The following is a 14,946-nucleotide window of genomic DNA, read 5'->3' as shown; positions in this document are numbered from 1 at the left end:
TGGCATGTGACGCAATGTTTCCGTTGCCTTTACAGCACTTGCCGTAAGAAATAAGTTAAAAGCCAAGCAACAGTGTGTATTTGTGTGTGAAGTCGGCAACCCGCATTGCATGGATGTGAGTGCGTGTTTGTGTATGTATGTTCGAGAGGTGATTTAATTAATTGCCGCATCGTTGAAAATATTATTTTTAATTGTGTCCTTATGTAGAGGAAGCCTTTCTCACACACATCGTCGCCGGATTCCAGTGCTACCAATTACATTTTATTTTAACGCCCACTTAGGTACCAACTTGGCGACCTATCAAGCTGCTGCCATTCGCAGACTTGCTGTTTATCTCCTTTAATATATCATTATGACACATGCATACATACATATAGTCAAGGGCTTCAGGCGTGCATAACGCACACACAACCAGATCTTCATCAAATAACTTTGCTTAAGAAGGAGTAGTTAATCGTAGCATTTTTGTACAACATTATCCTGTTAGGGCGAGATAATTGGCATGCATATACATTCCTATGCACATTCACAATGACGTAAATTTATAAGCATGTATGTGTAAGCATGGGTAACACCACGGCCAAACACCTAACAAAGGATGTACGCCCTAATTGTATACACATATATAACACCTTGATCAAAAAGTTCCGGAACATATTCAGAAAACTCAAAATACAAGTTTATTCCTCAAAAGTGATATTATCGCCTTCAACGTATTCCCCATCAACTTTATTTTCACCATAGCCGTCAGGGCCGTATTTAATTTTCCCATTACTTCCTTTCGGCTATTAAAACGCGTAGGGGTTCTTTCACTCGATTAACCCTTCGTTAGGCACGTGGATTTTTGTAACGTGGTTAGGCACGTGGTCTACAATCGTAGACCATTTTAATATTATGACTAAAAGTGTTATTCATTTGAGTTTCTCAATAATACTTCATAAGTATATTCTGTGATTTAATGTGAGGAATATAAACTAATATTTTCACTAAAATATTTGTGTATCTTCTGTAAATTCAATAAAAACGTGAATGTATGTGTTTTTTAACATTTATTGCAATTCATAAAAGTTTTTTCTTATAACTAATGGACGATTTACAAAAGAGTTTTTATTATTCGTAAAACTTAAAATAAAAATATGTAAAATTCAATTCTTTAAATAAAAAAATAAAAGTTCAGTACAAAACTTATATGTTATGGTTTCTGAAAACTGCTTATATTTCCTCACTGAGACATTCCGTGCAACTTTCCCTCATATGATTTTTGCAAGGAAATCTGCCGCATTTAGTAGACGACTTTCGGGATGATTTGTTCATATTGCGAGGGCAAATATGACAACGTCCGACATAGTTACTTGGTGATTGAGTGGGTTGTGGTGCAATGCTTAGGATGCCAAGAAGGTTGTGGGCTCGCTGCCTCATTTCCATGGGTAGTCGAGGATTCTTTGATCTAACTTCAATTTGTGGTCGAATGAGCTCCCAAGCGCATTTTTCAAGAAAATCACTTGGTTTTTTTCATCATTTGTTTGCTCATCTATTGCGTTATCATGGTGCATAGATGATATCAGGATCACTGACCGGTTTTATTGGGCAGTACGACACTAGTATACAATTTTCTTGGAAACCAAAAATACTTGACTTTTCTTTACGATTCTTCCTGGGAAAGAATTCTTTGGGAACTTCGCGTTTATTTTTTCTCACAGTTCGCAAATATGTAACCTTTTTCTTTAGCATCCATAGCACTTTCTTCACTACTTGATAGTTCGGAGAGTGGATTTTTGCTGCTTTCCAATCGTTTTTTTTTTTTTTGAATCAGACATAATATTATCTGAAACTAATTAAATTAGCACACTCTTGTAAAAAAATATAAGCAAAACTTAACTGAACTTAATTCAAATATTTAATAAATCAAGTAATATTGCCGCAAGAAAAAGTAACGTCGTTAGTCACGTGGTCTACATATGTAGACCAGCACTGTTCAGACCTTGATAAAATTTACAACTGTACCTCAAACCCGCACTGAATGCACTAATTGGATAAAGAGATTAATTATAAACAGCTATTAAAAAGCTTAGGTAATTTAAGAGACAAATTTAAGGAGTTGCACGACTTTGAAAAGACGTGGTCTACCATTGTAGACCACGTGCCTAATGAAGGATTAAACAGAAAAAAATCATAGGGAGCCATACCAGGAAAATTTGATAGTTAAAAATTTACGGATAATAATGACACTGTACGTGCAAGCACGGTGCAAAATCCACGGGTTCCTTTCCCACATAACGTTTTTTTTTTGTGGCGAATCGCTTCATAACGCCAAATTATAGTCATTAGCCTTGCCATATAGCAAAATTTCGTGGTGTACAGTACCGCTGTAATCCATAAAAACCGTGAATATCGTTTTCCTTTTTGACTCAAAATGACGTCGTTTGTTTCGTCTTGGTACATTCCAAGCTTTCAACTCACTCACCTGATGTCTGTATTACGTTTCGTACTTCAAAACCTATGTACGTCTCGTCTCCAGGAAAAATGCATTTGATGAATGTTGGGGCCACTGATAAATGTTCTTGGAGATCAATTTTTTGGCGATATCAACGCGGTTCCTTTTGCACGAAATTCAGGTCCACGTTCGCCTTTTTCGATGGTCTCACGATCTCTTCTGATGTGCTCATACAACTCGATTTCTTTAGAATATCATTATGGAAACAGCTTCCTAACATTTATAAGGTTTTCGTTACCATTGAATCCATTTTGAATGCAAATTTCAATGTAAGTTCGTTACGAATTCAAATCCAGTTTTGAAATTAAAAAAAAAAATCGAGAACACGTGCAGAGATAGATTTACATAAGACGGTGTAACTTTTACAAATGTCAAATAATGCGCATAAAGTTTTGGGAAGAAAGAAGGCGCAACATAATAAAACAGAAGAAAATAAAACAAAACTCAAATCAGCGGAGTTACAGCATCATTTGGTGATTGTTCCTGGAACTTTTTGGTCTATGTATGTTATTGATGTATGTTACAGTGTTATTTTACGAGTATACTAGCTAATACCCAACATGCGCAGGTTCGCCTCAATAAACATAGTTAAAATAATGAATTAAGTATACACTCCCCTAATTAAACACAGGGTCCGGTACTCGAAGTGTAACCAGCATCAGGCCGCTCGCGCAGCTGATGCATAGGCATCAGCAGTTTGTTATTTGGCTAAATGACAGTCCAGAGTATTGTTTACAAGAGTGCGGAAGCATTTTGCCGAGAGTAAACGTGAAAAAAGAAAATTAGTAATGGATTTCAAACGTAATAGTGTGATTGCATTATATTTGGCTGGGAAATCACACTTTTATTGATGGTGGCGTCGCGGAACGTCATAGAGGCGGTTATCGAAAGACTGCAGACGTCACGTGAAACGGCAAATGGTTCAAAAAGTGAAGAAGCGATTTGAGTGAAATCCCCGACAAAGGGTCAATCAAATGTCGAAAGAACTTAAAATATCTGACGGTAGCCTCGACCGCATACTGAAAAATGATCTCAAAGTCAAGCCTTACTAGATTCAAAAGGCGCATGATCTCACACCAAAGCAGCAACAAGTCAGACATAAGAGACCAAAAGTCTTTCGGGCAGCTTGCGATTCGTTTCTGCACCGTCTTAAGCCCATAGTCAAGACAAAAGGACATATCTTTGAGTTAAAGAAAAGTAATTCTCCGAACTAAATTTATGACCTTTGGTTAATCTATTTTTTTTTTAACAATTTATTCGTTCCTCGTTTAATTTTAGTAACTTTTTTATAAAAAAAAACATTTACTCTCATACAAAAGCCAACTCAAAACTTAAGTTTCAGACTTTATGTAAATTGGAAAATATTCAAAAAGTTTTCTTCAAAAGTTCACAATTTTTAATCGAAATTTTTAGAAACATTTCGTGTATGTAGTTTCAATCTTGCTGTAATGAAATGCAAGTTTCAAATGACTTAAAAATCGTATTGATTTTAATGTTTATTATTTTTGCTGGAGGTGGGTTCAGCAATCTTAAAAAAAAAGCCTATTAAAGCTTTCTCAATCACGTGTCTTTTGGTACCCATTTAATAATATTATATTTCATTTAATTTAACTTTGTTTGTTTTAACTAGTTAGATAGTTGCAACCCTATTAAAAACTATTTCTTAATCAAAGATTACACAAACATCTTTTACTTGATGGCCATATTGTAATACCGATTTTCTATTTTGTCGGAAAGTCTACCTTTTAAGTCCTCAGAGACCATATTTTGTGCTATATCTCAGAAACGGTTAAAGGCATCAAAAAGGGTTAAAATTTTAAAATATATCTACAACAAACCGTTCTAAACGAGCCTTCGTTTGATACCCATATTGCGATATTTTGTTTTACGTAATTAACTCAATTTAATGTTTAATACAGGTGGCAATCCTTTTATTTAGGCGTGCAGTTGTTTTCAAAAATATGCTAGGATTGAAACTTTCTCAAAAAGCGTTCGTTTGATGGTAGTCTTAAATTTAGTTTTATTAAATTGCTTGTTAATTTTCAGATACGTACAACTCTGCAGTTTACGCCAGCGCATTTATGAAAATGTCCTGAAAGCCGATTCAGTGGTTTCGGAGCGCATAAGGAACACACAAGCACATAACCGAACAAACATACATATATCATAAAATATGTCTGAATGTTTGTTTGTTTGCATTTACCCAGCCAGCCAAATGTAGTATGAAAGCAGAGTCCTGAAGAGCACCGCATAGGAGCGTTTAGGCATCACATTGAGTCTTTTTTGTTATCTTGCTGATCTTTATTATTTTTTTGCATTCACTTACTAATTACAAATAGTTTAAAAAAATCCCAAAACACTCCGTCTATATGTATTATCTTCAGATGCTTTAGGGAATTCATTATAAAAATAGAGAAGTCCGCACGTTTGCAGATTTGCAGATTATCAGAGGGATCTTCGGATACGCCTCATTTAGAAACTCTTATCGGATCCTTCCTAGGTGGGCACTAGCCTTCCAAAGTGTTCTAATATTGCACCGCGCGGACTCCGGTGGCTGGCTGGGTAACTCTTTTGCAGTAGTTTTTTCTTGCTGCTCATAAATTATAAGCACGTTTGTATGTGTTTGTAGAGTTATGCAGACGGCTTCACACAGGGGATTAGTAGCGACAAGAAATTTGTTTATATATTCATATACAAGGTGGTGCAAAATTAATTTTGTTTTTGAATAGCTTATTTTTAATAAATAATTAAATGATTTCGAGTGATGAAAATCTTTATTTAGACCTTTATGTGCGCTGCATCGCTTGTTTGTTTGTATACTGCAGCGTGTGACGCCATTTGCGAAAATTATAAGTCTTCCGATAGGGTGATCAATTTTGCGCCACCTTGTATTTACGTGTAGATAAGACATATATTGCCATATGTAGAAATATTTGCGCTCCTCCACATACCAACTTTATAATAATTTAGTATATTTGCATATGGCTATACCAATAAAGTTAAGTTTGTGCTTTCACTGCGCGTATGGTGGAGGGTGAAAAATGAGGTAAATAAAATCATCAAAAGAAATTTTGCATTTGTGGTTAGAGTTGAAGAATAGATCCGACTAGCATGCATACTTGTATAGGGTTATTCAATAGGTGCGCTTCAACTTTTTTCCGATAGGGAAGGCGAACGACGCAATATTTTTTATTTTTCGCTTGCCATTTGTAAACTTCATTAGTATACATTTCATCATGGAACGCTACTCACTTGAGCAACGATTGCAAATCGTGCAAATTTTTTATGAAAATAATCGTTCTGTTGCTGCTACTTTAAGAGCATTACGGCCATTTTACGGTCCATTTAACAAGCCGTCCCGTTTTGGGGTTATGTGAAGTTATTAGTCTACAGTAACAAGCCGGCGACGATTTGTGAGCTCAGAGCCAATATTGAACGCGAAATTGCTGGAATTTCGGCCAATTTATGCAAAAGGGTGGTCGAAAATTGGGTTCAACGATTGGACTTCGAAAAACGTGCACGCGGTGGTCATGCAACAGAAATCGAATTTCATACTTAAATGTATATGTTAAAACTCGATAGTAAAAAAAAATACCAGTCTAACGGTTAGACGCGATAGAAGTGAAACCTTCCGTAAAACAAACTGAGAGAGAATAAGACGAAAGCAGCATTAGGAGCGGGATAATTATAGGTTCATTATAATATTGCTATAAAGTTCATATTTTATTTTCTTCATTTTATTATTATTCATCCTCAATGTTTTCAATTTCAACAAATGATACGAGTGGCTTATGATAGATAAAATATGATACAAATGCTTTGGTTTCGATGTTGTCAAAAAAAATACCCAAACGGACCGAATAAACAGACTTACAAATTTCTTCCATTTTCGTCTACTTGTATTCATATAAAAATTTATGTCTCTTCCCACCAAAGCTAAATGTATTAGTATATTTCTTCTTGTATTTATTCAATAATTTGGGCCGAAATCCCGGCCGTACTGCAATACCGGGCCAACCCGTGGCAGAGGTGGAGCAAGCCCCTAAAACACTCCGCCTATTTCCAAAAATCACTTTAACATTTGTTGTCCTCCGATGGAGGATCTATCAGATGTTAAGCTGATAAAAACAGATACCACACTTTGATCTTAGCCATAAGGCCGAGAAGCGATAACCATACACAGCCAACAAACTACCTTGTCAATACATTTTCTAATAAACCTTTTGAGAATTACACGCTCACAAAAATTAATGTACGAAATATTTATACCGATTCACTTAAACTGACTTTCAGCATCTAAACCAAAAATAGAAAAGCCAAAAAACTGTTTTCAATAAATAATCAGAAATGTCCTACAATGCAAATTTCAAAAAAAAAAATTTTTTCTTGTGATTCGAACCAAGAATTTTGGATCGGAAGCTCACATTGCTAGCCGCTTGGCTATCGCGCCATGCTGTCGCCGCTGGCCTAAAAGTTATTTAGTTCGTCGCTACGATTATATGTAATATTCGTAGCCAAGATGGTCGCTTTTTCGTTTCACTTTTTCTCAAATCACTCCCAACGATTCTAAAGAAGTTTTCACTTCAAAAAAAATTAGTTAAAAAAGTCAAACCGTTTGTGTTTTATTTAAAAAAGTTCAAAAGTTGAAAAACCCTATATTTGGAAACAGAAAATCGTCGCAGCTAGGTTAAGTAGGTTGTAGATCTGCTCTACAGTTTTCCTTGCTCCCTACATATCCTGCATTTCTCGCTGGCCGAGATTCCTATCCCGTCAGCAGGCCTATTATAATTCTACAATTTCTTCGAGTTAGTCGGTAGTACAAATGGAGTACGACTGTAATTGTTCTGATTACACGTGATCTTTCCATTCCTGCAAGTGGACAGACTCCCCCATCTTGTACTGAATTTGAGCCGCAGGTAAGTAAATCTGGAAATATGCTTGGTTAGAGAGAAATTCGAAAACTTTATTCATGGAATTCTAAGATTATAGCTGTGGATTTATGCGCCTGGTTATGGTTCTATTGGAGGATAAAATTTTCACTCGCCAAATGGGGGGCATTTTTGTTTCAAGCTTCTTTTTGAGGTAATCAAGTAAATGACCCCAAAAGTATTTCTTTTCTGATGAAAAGTACTCTGCAGAGATGAATCGACTAGAAAATGGTGCAATGAAGTGGCCCATTTGAAAATTTTGAATTTGAATTTTAAATGTGGCAGTGTTACTTTATATGAGATGTCACCTCGTTTTGTCACAACATTTTTGAAAACACTGCCAACGTCAAGCGTTTTGTCAGTAAAATTTTGACAATCGAATAGTCATCACTAACTAATCAAGCGCTATATAAAAGATTTCAATTCAGAATTGAAATGAATGTGGGAAAGTAAGTTTTAATTTAATTAATAATATTTTGATGCTTAATATTCTTATTGGTTTTAACGTAAAATTGAGTTCAAATGAAACGATGTTATTTGCTCATATTGTCATAATGCAAACAATACCTTCGGCACATCTGCAATATTGCGACAGCTCATCAGCTAAGTATCAGCAGCAGGTTATCGAAAAATCAACGAGGTCGCAATATTGCTGTACATACATACACCGCACGAGAAAACTATAAGACCAAGATGGTTATTATGATATCTACTGAAGCAGTAATAGAAAAATGTCCCAAAAAGCCTATGTATTACATATTCAAAAAAAAATAATAGTATTAAGAACTTCCAGACGAGGTACTCATTACTTTTTTGTATGAAAATTTCGATGAGGGACGGCCTTCGCAGCATGCCAACTCAGCCATTTATGCTTTCAAAGCAACAAAAGAGTTTTGGTAGCGAAAAAAATACCAATTTTAGAATTGGCTGACTGTACAGCCTTGCCCTTAATTCAATCCAAAATGTATGAGCAATACTTTCTCAATCGGTTTTCAAAAATGGAAGGCAGTTTGATAGCGCTAAGTGAAGTGAGATTATTGTCGGATGGTCAAAAATGTATCAAAATATTATAAAAAGCTTAATCAAATGGATGTCTCGAAACGAAAATCAAACTACTAAGCTCCAAATTATAAGCTACCTCAAGAATTCTTTGAGTTTGGTTTATTTTAAATTTAGTAACATGGATTTTATACTTTGTTCGTTCTGTATTTTTTTCTTTTCGTAATAATTAATTTAAGTTTAGTGAAATGGGTGCTCAATTCTGGATAAAAACGTTATAAAATTCAGTTATCATTAAAAGTTTAAATATTAAAATCATAAATTGTTGTTACAATATATAAGAAATTTAGTTGGTCTTATAATTTTAAGGGCAGCCAATACAAAAAAACACTCCGTTCAAAGTGTTAAACAGTAGCGTTTGTTGCCAATTGTGGGCAAATGCAACACCTTATCTAAATATTTATGCAAAACATTCAGTAGCTCAAATATTAATGTTGGAATTGAAAGTGGTGTCATATTAAAGGAGTTGTTGTTCTTCGAACTGCCTAAGGCACTCCCTACCAAAACTGGTAAGGTTTAAGTCTTCGGCTGAATCTAAATACGTAGGGGCAACTATCAAAGGAACCTTTTTTGAATGCTTTAAAATAGGTGAGATTACTATAAACCAACTACTACAGATCCCGGAATCAGCCAACCGCAAATAATCGAATTTTAAAAAAAGTGGTTCGTAGCGCTTTTGAAATTTGTCGTTCGGCTCATTTATTTCATTCTTTTTCCGCGTACTACTGTTCCGAGATTGCAAACGACTTTCTATTTTCGAAAACATGTTTTATAATAACCACTTTTGGTTAATTTTTAACTTATTTTACTTATTATATTTTATAATAAATTCCATTAATATTACATCACTTTTTTGTTTTTTTTTTCTATTATTATTATGTTTCTTTGTAAGCTTTCATTTCGTTCGACAGCGACCATAAAAAAATGCCATACTCAAGGGAGGTACTGTAGGCAAGTTTTCTTCTTTGAAAAAGCTTTGTCAGTGGAGTTGGTGGGCCTGATAATCCGCTGAATACTTAAATCTTTAATATTAAGAAATTTGTGTGTTAGAAAAATTAGGTACATACTGGCAGCATTTTGAGCCCTTTGCTGAATAGGCAAAAGAATATGCCTTTTTACGGGGTTGGATGCAAAATTTAATAATTTGCATACCGTGAAAGGACAACATTTTTTCGTAGAAATGAAAATTATAAATTTTCGTTACTTTCTAAGAACTCTCAGCTCGGTTTTTAAGGTTAATCACACATAATTTTTTTTCGAGTATATATGTGTAGGTTGGGGAATAAGTTCGTAGTGTTTTAACGAAGACTTTTAATTATACAAAATACAATAAATATACCAATAAGTTAATTAATTATATATTCGCCCTTTCTGTTTACAACCTTTTCCCACCTCTCAATCAATTTGTTGATGCTGTTCCACCAAAAATCGCATGATCTGGTGTGAAAGAAGTTATTGAGCCAGTTTTTAGGGACCTCTTTGCTATTGAAGGTAACCCCCTTTATATGGCCTGATAGGGAGCGAAGAAGATGGTAATCGGTTGGTGCAAAGTCTGGAGAATACAGCGGATGCTGAAGGATCTCCCACTCGAGCTCTTGGATTGCGGCTTTGACGACTTGTGCAACAGGATGTCCAGCCTTGTCGTGAAGAAGTATGGTATGTTCATGTCGATTTGGTCTTTTTAGTCGAATAGCCTCACCCTTTCCGAGCATTTCCCGTGCACCACGCCCTCTCAGTCCCACCAAACACATATCACGATCTTCTTTGGGTGAAGATCCGGCTGGATTCTCTGCTTTGGTGTATCTTCTGGAGCCACCCACTCCTTGTTTTGCTTCATATTGATGCATATGCACTATTTCTCATCTCCCGTGACAATTCGGTAGAAAAAGCGCTGTTTATGACCGCGTGTTGCTCGTTCACACGACAGTCGGTTCTTCGTAATCGGAACGAACCGGATTTATATACGGCCAAGGACTGTCATTTCAGAAGTATTCCCCGTATATGTATGAGGAATGTTTATCCTGTTATCCAGCAACTGCGTGTTGCTCGAAGTCTGACGAGATGCTGAGAAGCAATTTGAAGGCCACTTCCTTCGCTTTTTTTCGTTGAGCTCGTGAGGAACCCACGCTCCCAATTTTTTGGTAAATCCCATTGAACGAAGAGGATTGGGAATTATTGTAGGTATGATCGCAGTTCAATTTTTCGCCAATTCACGACAACGACCGTTCTCCTTCTAAAGTGATTTGAAGGTTGTTCATCGAATTCAAAAGGCCTTCCGCTGAGGATCGAGTCATCGACTCCAAAGTCGGCATTTTTGAACTTTGCAAGCTAATTCCATGCTGTAGACGCACCTACGAAAACTTCTCCACAATGTCCCGAACTAATTCGGCAGATTTTTGACCTCGCCGAAAATGTTGATTTTTACCTCCTGAATATTCCATTTATAAGCCTCAAAACTAATAAGAAATTGAAAAGCTCAAAAATACAATTAACATAGTTTTGTAGAGCAGAAAGAGTTCTATCGAAGAAATACTTAGCCTTTGGCAAGCAGCAAACAAATCGTTGTAAATAAAAGAGAATATAAAAACGCTATGAACTTATTCGCCAACCCAATACAAGATATAAGGTGAAGTCCAAAATAAAAAAGACTGGCGTCATAAGAATGTTTTTGTTGGTGTCATCGTTTTAATGAGTTAGTGCCTTGGAAGTTACGTCCCTAGCTGACTTCCAGTGAAAGCTTGTTGACATTTGATTCAGTTGTAGCGAAGTTATTGCGTCTGATGTGTCAGTATGTTTGTGCCATCGGCATTATGGATTGCTGTCGCACCCCCGTATTCACCTGATCTGGCTCCCTGAGACTTTTCCTTGTTCCCTAACATGAAGAAATGGCTCGCGGGAAAAAATGTAGTTCAAATGAAGAAATCATCGCCGAGACAGAGATGTCTTTTGGAGAGTTCCACAGATCCTGTTTTTTAGAGGGTTTAAAAAATGGCCGGAGCATTGAAAAAAGTGTATTTTTCTAAAACGGGACTATGTTGCAAAAAAAATTGTAAATGGTGTCTTCATTTCTAACACGGGTACTTATTTTACACCCCTCGCATATGTGGGGATGCTTTATTCAGCTTAAAGCATAATTAGCTTAAACTTTTTAGAGTCAAACAATCCAAACAAGGCCAAATAAAGTTTTGGATACCATATCCACTTGTTTGAAGAATAGGCGAACTCCCTCTAACTCCACTCTTACTGCCCATGTAAAGGAATCACTTGATTTATCAAATTAATAATAGAAGATAATCTGAAATTTTCCGTTTTTTAGGTTTTTTGGAAACCGTTTCCCTGCCCGCAGCTTATACTTTCCTTACACATTTGCCATCATCGTGTCGCCCACACAGTAAATCGTGTATGTATGTAGTTCAGTAGATAGGCCGCTACACAGGTCTAGTCCTGCACTCCCCTCGTATACGGGAAATACCAAATTGGCATGAGTCACCAATGCACTTCTAGAAACAACTGTGTGTGTGTGTTTGTTAAGCTGTTCCTACACGGCGCTGTTGCAATGTCGGACTAAAACAGTTCCAGCTCACCATAAAGCAAAAGCGAGACCAATAACAGGAGCACAACTACTATCACAATCTTCATGTTATACTCGCCATGACCGCGTCCTTCTCCGTTGTTGCCTTTAATGAAGATCCTGTGTAATATTTGTTATTTAATACCCAACGAAGCATTTATAATGATGTAAAATACCATCAAACCAACCACTTTGACGACGATAGGGAGTTTGCTTCCGCAGCTGATTCAGCATAGTCATACCCTGCTGTTCCTTGTCACAGAATTATCTTTGTGGTTGCTGCAGCTGCTGTTTTGCATGGTCCACTTTGCTGTGAACCACGTCGGGTACACTGTAAGCAGTGAAGTGCATGTGGTTGGATGCGCGCTGATCTGTGGTCGGCGATGACGATATTCCTTGCCGTTGGCTGCAAATGCCGGTGAAAGGGTTCCCTCGAACGTTGTAGGTGTCTTAAAGCAAAAGGTTCATAAGGAAATCTTCCATTTACACGCTTGTTGTTTTTGTTGTTAACTTTGTCGTTCCCTTACTACCAGAGCTAGCTCATGTACATGTTGATATGGGAATTAGATTTATGCTTGACTGCTGTGCGAGTGCCACACGTTGCGTTGCCTGTACAGATTCCAGGGTTAAGCGCCAGCTTTCGTATAAAACTCTAATTTATTTCAACATATTTTATAGGCAGTTAAAGAGTTATTGACGTGTAGGAAATTGAGATTGCTCGCTTGATTACGCGCAACAAACCAGAGTATGGCAAAAGCACGAGCACAAAATGATGTATGTATGTGTATCCTATACTTGTATGAGTATATAAGTATGAGTGGACAGGCATACTATTTCAAAGAAGTTATAAGTCATTCCCAGTCAATGGTGAAAATTCGATTAAACCGTTACAGACATTAAAAATATTGTGCTCATGGTAAATGGCGGTTGTGAGAAGGCATATTTACGTACGAGATTTTCACTGTAAAAAAAAGTGAGTGGAGACGTTTCTTAAGAATTAATACTAAAAAAAAAATTAAGGAATATTTATTCCTTCACAACGATTTTATGGAGAAGTGATTGTGGTCTTATAGTCTGTAGCGGCAGCCGTAGCCGAACGGGTTGGTGCGTGACTACCATTCGGAATTCACAGAGGGAACGTAGGTTCGAATCTCGATGAAAAACCAAATTAAGAAAAGCATTTTTCTAATAGCGGTCGCCCCTCGGCAGGCAATGGCAAACCTCCGATTATATTTCTGCTATGAAAAGCTCCTTATAAAAAATATCTAACGTTAGGAGTCGGCTTAAAACTGAAGGTCCCTCCATTTGTCGAACAACATCAAGACGCACACCACAAGAGGAGCCCGTAAAACAATGGGCTTACTGCGTCGTCGTTCCGGTAAGCAATTTATCTCTCGCCTCGGGCCAGTGAATTGGCCAACAAGATCGTGTGATATCTCACCTTCGTACTTTTATTTACGGTTATTTTGTAGGGCATTGGAAACCAACACTACTAAAGTTATTCACGAGATACCGACCGAAGCCTTCAGCGAGTCATTCGAAGTTGCGGCCAACATTTGAAAAGGATTATCTTTAAAAAATAAATTACATGAATTTCAATTCAAAATCTGGTAGCTCTAAATTAGTTACCGTTTTAATATGTTGTTATAATGTGTTAGTAAACCTTAGATAAAAAAAAAATTGTGTTGTTGTAGAAGAGATTAAGCGCTGTTTCCTTTGAAATCAATACCTTGAATGTATATTAAAAATTTGGAAAAAAAACGTTTAAAACAGAAAAGATATTTTTTTTTATGAACCAAGATTTGATAAACAAGAAATTAGTAATTAATAATATTATCGATGTAAAACAAGAAAAAACCTTTAACCTATAAGCTTATAAAATGTGAGGTTTTTAGTTTTTCGAAGATCTGATATTTGGCCCCTAATAGCACCTGTAACGAAATTTTGTGCAAAATAAGTGATGTATTATTTAATTGGAAGCCACAAATTAATTTTAAATAATTTTTTACCAAAGCTCGTTTTTCGAACTTTGATTGGAGGGTTGCCTCGAAAATCATACAAATTACTTTTTTGCTCTAACATCCGTCCGAATGTTGTAAAGTCTAATTAATGATTATTTTAATCAAGAACCAGGCGAACCAGTTCCTAAGGAAAATCGGTCGCTAAATCTGAAAATCAAAAAAAAAAAAAATTATCTGCAATATTATAGTTTATTTATGAAATCTAATGTGTTTTCAAAATGTATATATAATATAAGGCATTAATCAGGTGTATGGCTAATCATAGTGTATGGCTAAACCACCCCCACTTGCTCTCTCTGAGAGGTGTAAGTCGGCGGTTGATATCCAATTGTCTAGGCACCAAATGCGCAGGATGTATCTCAGGCTGTTGTTTACAAGCAGCTTTAGAACGGTTCCTACTGTTAGACACAATGTTTCACAAGCATAGAGAAGAACAGTCTTAACATTTGAATTAAAAATTAAAAGTCTGGTGGTACGCACGCTGATTTGTTTGGGCAGCCACAGGTGAATTTCTTGCTTTCTGCAGCCTTGTGAAAACATCACTTTTGCATGCCCCATCTGCGATGAATTGGCTTCGAAGATATTGTAACCCGCTGACTTTGTCGATGCTATTCTCTCCAATACTGAAAGACGAGTCAATTGCATATAAAGGGTTTTCCAATAACAGGTGTTACAGGTGAATGGATTGCGCTATCGAGAGATGATTAACTATTTTTTATGGCTGGAATTGGATGGTATTGATCTGCGTTGAGAAAGCAATGCTCTATCGTTGGCGAAATCTAAATGTTCAAAATTTTCTACTGAATAGAGTGCCCAACAATGCGCTTCTAATTAATTATCAACTGATGTCGTTACAACTTCATCAATGACTGC

General features: G+C 36.4%; 1 non-coding gene across 1 annotated transcript; it reads right to left on the bottom strand.

The window, feature by feature from the left end:
- Positions 1-6,467: 6,467 nt before the first annotated feature.
- LOC128862616 (U2 spliceosomal RNA) lies at positions 6,468-6,665 on the bottom strand. Its single transcript, XR_008454515.1, has one exon. It is a non-coding gene; the product is annotated as a U2 spliceosomal RNA (small nuclear RNA).
- Positions 6,666-14,946: the final 8,281 nt, after the last annotated feature.

This window comes from Anastrepha ludens, chromosome 4 (genome assembly GCF_028408465.1).
Source record: "Anastrepha ludens isolate Willacy chromosome 4, idAnaLude1.1, whole genome shotgun sequence".
NCBI classification, from domain to species: domain Eukaryota; kingdom Metazoa; phylum Arthropoda; class Insecta; order Diptera; family Tephritidae; genus Anastrepha; species Anastrepha ludens.
The sequence above is the reverse complement of the archived record's forward strand: the minus strand, read 5'-3'. Positions and strand labels throughout refer to the sequence as shown.